The following is a 5,267-nucleotide window of genomic DNA, read 5'->3' as shown; positions in this document are numbered from 1 at the left end:
CGCCCATTCCATGCTTCCATATTCCTCAGCCACCAAATCAACTCTTGTCTCACTTCCTGCGAAAGACATACACTCTCTGAATATTTCAAACCATTCCTTAAATGGAAAGCTTTCCATTTCTGAAGAGCCCTGTAGTGTAATGGACCTGGAAAAATTGCCTGAATTGTTGATGACAAAAGTCCCACAATGCGAGCCAACATTCTTAAAGAGATGCTGTTAAAACATGTTTTAATTCCTTCCGAATCCTTTTTAATTTTCCCTTGGAAGTTTCAACACAGCTTTCTCTGTATCTATCACAAAACCTAAGAATTGTGTTTGTTGACTTGGAACACACTGAGATTTCTTCGTGTTTATTACAAAACCTAACAACTCTAACAGCTTGATTGCTAACATCGTATGAGAGAGAAGAGTTTCTCTGTCCTGATCCATTAATAAAATGTTTTCTAGATAAATTATCATTCTCACACCTCTCTCCCTCAAATAAGCTGCCACAGGACGAAGATCCTTTGTGAAGCACCATGGTGCTGATGAAAGGCCGAACGGTAAACACACAAACTTCCACACCTGGCCCTTCCATACAAACTTCAAATATCTCTGATGTTCCCTCCATATCGGAATTGTCAGATAAGAATCTTTCAGATCTAGTCTTGCTAACCAATCCCTTTTCACTAACACATCTTTCAATAGATGTATTCCCTCCATTTTGAAATGGTGATAAACCACCCAATCGTTCAATTGATGCAAATTTATTACTGGACGCATACCCCCTTTGTCTTTTTTCTCCACCAGGAAAATATTGCTTATAAATCCTTCCACATCGTCTCTCTCTCTTACAACTGCACCTTTCTTTATTAAATCTTTCACCTCTAAATCTATTAAATCCAACTGTTGCTTCCCAAAAATCATAGGATTTGGAATTCTTTCTTGCACTGGCACCGCTGTGAACTCTATCCTGAAACCCTGAATAGTTTCTAACACCCAAGGATCCTTTGTTATTGACCTCCAAACCTCTGGAAATTGGGCAAGTCTGCCGCCCAATTTTAAGTGGAAAACAGAAAGGTCTTGACTTACCACTCGAACCTCTGCCTTGTCTCTCTCCTCTGTTAAATCTTCCTCTACCACGCTGTCGTTGTGGAAAAAATCCTCCTCTGTAAAATTGCTGACCTTGGTAGCCTATTCCAAATCCACGTGAAAATGAGCCTCTTCTAATATGTCCTCGGCAAGGGAACCGGCTCCTCGTTCTCCCGGCCGAGCCAAAAACACGATCATTAAAAACTTTCTTTATCTCTCTTTGAGATTTCTGTAGGCTGCTAAAAGCACCTACATATCTGGATAAGTCTTTAATAAATTCATCACCAAAGAGGAGACCCTTAGCCAAAGGACCTTCCTCTTTAACCGCAAGGTCTACCAATTTCGGATCAATCTTAAGCAACAAACTCTTTCTCCTTTCGATTGATAAAGCCGTATTGGCGTTGCCCAACAAACATACGATCCTTTGAATCCATTCTCTAAGTTCTTGCACGTCAACATCACTTTTACTAACATAGGCCTCCTCTGCCATGTCAAAAATGTTTGATACTGGGGCAACCACATCCAAGAATCTATCTTGATAAGATTTTAAACCTCTATCTAATCCTTTCCTTGGATCACGGCCCCCTTTTGCAATAAAAGCAATCATTTTTCAATCTAGTTCGGGTGTCACTAACGCCTTGTTATCCACTATGGGTCGTGGGCATTCAGATCTAAGTCTTACCCTAACTTCTTTAGGGATTTCTCTTCTCATTCACTATTCAAGGTATTTAACAACATGATCCGAAGGCGTCCACTCTGGTGAAAAGGGATGTTTAATAAGTAGTGGATCGAACATGCTATCTCCCAAAGGATCTTTTATACTCTTACTCTCAGAAGCAGAAAAATCATCCTTCCTACCTTTTTTTACTTGAGACTCCTCTTCAGAATCAAAATCTGAAACACAACTAATCTCCACCTCTGCACTCTCAGAGGAATTTTCGCACACCACATATTTATGTCTGCGCATACTTTTATCCGCTTCATCTCTTGGGCCTCTTACATGCCCCTCTTTATTGCCCGTGGCATCCTTTAATTGCCTGTACGTACAGCACACATGCTCTACCAAAGTAGATCTTGACTTCCTACCATGTTCCTCCCTAGTAGAAACAGGTTTCCTTTTCCTTGATGCTTTTTTACCAATTCTTTGCGCAGAATCGTTCTCTTGTGCTGAATAAAAACTTTCTTCATCTTGTCTTCCTGCTTTAGAAGCAGACAACAACTCTAGTTCACTTCAGTAGTAATTTTTTCAATGGCCTTATTAATTCTCTCCTCAGTAGAACCTTCACCGTGTTCCATTTTAAAATCTCTTAACCAATCTCCTTCAAAAACTTAAAATATTAATTTTCTTATTTATCCTAAACCTTCTCTCTATATACTCCCTAATAACAAACAATGATAATTTACTCTAAAACTCCTATTCCGATCTATATTACCCTTCACTTCACATCTAAAACTAATTTCTTCACACTCAAAATAACCCTCTCACGAAGCTCTGATTGAAAAAACGCTTCGAAGAAACCTAATTACGTCGTTGCATGGCACCCGGCGTCTCTACCTAGGCCTAAAGGAGACAAACTTCTTTCACGCGCGTCAAAAGAGCAAATGTCTTATTGATATATGTAACGTGAACGTGAGACTGACTCGTGACACAAACTCGCTCGAGCCCAACGCTCTTATGCAGTCCGATGAAAGAACTTCCTTCGTGACGGTAAGAGCGCGTGCCAAGCCAACGCATTATTTTTGAAATGCGCTCGAACTCACGGTCAATCCGTTTCTAACTGATTATATGTAAAACTAATATTTCATAGTTTTCCTAATTTTTAATACATATTTCATTAGTTTCTCTTACAAAAAAACACTCGCTAGGTTAAAATCATGATTTCCTCATTCATAATTTGTAAAAGACTTTTCGTTTTTAAATTCATGTTTACAAAAATGAATTTCGAAAATATAATCATCTCAAATTAAAAACGATCTAAACATTCCAAATCTTTAAACAATTTTATATTTATAATTCTAGGGTATACATCGAGTTATATTTAATTACTATAAACCTTTTAAAATAACATCATACATTCTCCCAAAAATAAATCTTTACATTTCATTTAATATTATCCAACCTTTACCAAGCCATTTCCTTTAAATATTTAAACTAATTCAGCATTACTGAAAATAGTACTTATCTCTTGAGCAGCAGCAATCACAGAAGGAAGAGTATATGAAGTAAAGGAGTTTTGTTGGTTTTGGAATGTTCTTAGGGGTTTTATATTCTTTATTCTAAGAACATGATGTTTTCTTCTTGCTGCTGAGTGGTAGCAATAAAGGAATTATTGCATAATGTTGGCCTCTGTGTCGTGCCATAAAATCATATTGTGTAAATCAATGTGAAGGATGTGTTACATAAGACAGAGAGGGGTACGTGTTGTAGGAGCCACATGTCCTTCATAGCTTACTGTGCTACATTAGAAGGATTACAATTTATGAACTGCAAGTAACAAAAGGATCTGTGTTTGAAGCAGAAACCCACTTACCTATTTGCATATAATAAAAATCTGTTATCTGCGTTTTACATAATGTGCTCTGCAGGAGGCATATTAACCCTCTAAGGCACTTTGAGTCAAAACTGGGACTAGACTAACAACTCTGATCCATCTAGCAAATACGTTACCCTCCAGAGTTATCTTACCATTATTATTATTTAGTTTAGTTGGCACACAAAGATCTCTACAGCAGCTGCTTTAGTCTCATAAGATATTTTAAAATGCAGACTTTGCAATCAATTGGGCAAAACAGATTTACTGCCACGTTTCTCCTTGTTGCCAATTTCTTTGTGGCAAGGTTTAAAAAAAGAAATACATAAGTTGAGGCCCAGATTTTGCTTGGGGTAGCGTCACTTTTCTGGCACAACCCCAACGAAAAATCTAATCTGTTAAATATTGTAATGCGCTTGAATGTACTCACGATAGACCTGCTAAACATATGTGTGTGGTCTTAAGAGCTGATCTCACTTATTGCGATGTCACTTCCTTTGAGGTCATGGGTTGTGATGCCACTTCCTGTGATTCCACATGCGTTGTCATGTGTCGTGATGTCACACACCATGATGTCACTTGCATACTGCCTAACTTGGTTATCCCCCCACTTCTTTTTTTAGGATTTGTGCACTTCCCCCAAAAGAACATAAACCAAACATCCAGAGTGAAAAGCATGATTTATTTCATCACAAGAGCTATGGTCACAAGTGGGCCTATAAAATAGCTCTGGAGGCAGGTGTCACTGAATTCTCCAAAGGGGAGCTGATACCTAAGTCAATGATGGTGGACTAACAGAAGCTCTCAGAGAGTTGATAGAAAAATGCCCAGTATGGAAGATGTGCTGAGAACTTCAGTAGCCACATTACTAAGAAATTAACAAACCGGGGCATCAAGTTTCAAAAGCCGGACATACTCATGACTGGTGTAGCTACTGAGTCTAAAGTGGAGTATCTTGGGACTGCTGCATGGGCTGCCAGACGAGGCTGGTGTGTAGGACCTTACATCAGAGTTTTTTTTTTTAATTCCGAGCTCAGGGGACCAGCCCCCTGGGCCTAGTATTGGTGAGGAGGTTGGCTACAGGGGCTCATGCATGAAACATAATCTGGTTGAGTTGGCAAAACTCACACCAGCCTGAATTGGTGACTGGGGCAGCGATGAAGCTGAAGGACCTCTCTACATGGGTACAGGTTGCTGATTTTCTTGGACCTTAGTCACAACACATTTGAGGATGCAAGAAATGCTGAGTGCTAAAAAGGCCAAAATAGCAGCAGGCCTGGATGTCGAATTGTGGTCCCCTGTCAAACAGCTAGTGATCATAAAGGGAACAGAATGTCTTCACACATCCACACGCCACACACAAATCTTGAGTGTCACCCCCAATGAGCGACCATGGAGCTGCAAGCTGTGACTTACCATGATCGCACCCTATTGAGGCTCTTCAGTGTTTTCTATGTCCACACGATAGTAACGGGGGAGAAGGCAAAAGAAGTACAGTTCAATTACTGACAACAGTGCAGCTTAAGCATATGCATACATATTGAAGTTTTTTTCCTGATTTTACTTTATTTGGGGCTCTGTGCCCCCTTTGTTTGTCTCTCCATCCCCTCGTCGTGGGCTCTGGGTTTTTCTCTTATGCCGCATGGTTTCTCTGTACTTTCTTGC

Source organism: Lissotriton helveticus, chromosome 5_1 (assembly GCF_964261635.1).
Source record: "Lissotriton helveticus chromosome 5_1, aLisHel1.1, whole genome shotgun sequence".
In the NCBI taxonomy this organism is placed as follows: domain Eukaryota; kingdom Metazoa; phylum Chordata; class Amphibia; order Caudata; family Salamandridae; genus Lissotriton; species Lissotriton helveticus.
The sequence above is the reverse complement of the archived record's forward strand: the minus strand, read 5'-3'. Positions refer to the sequence as shown.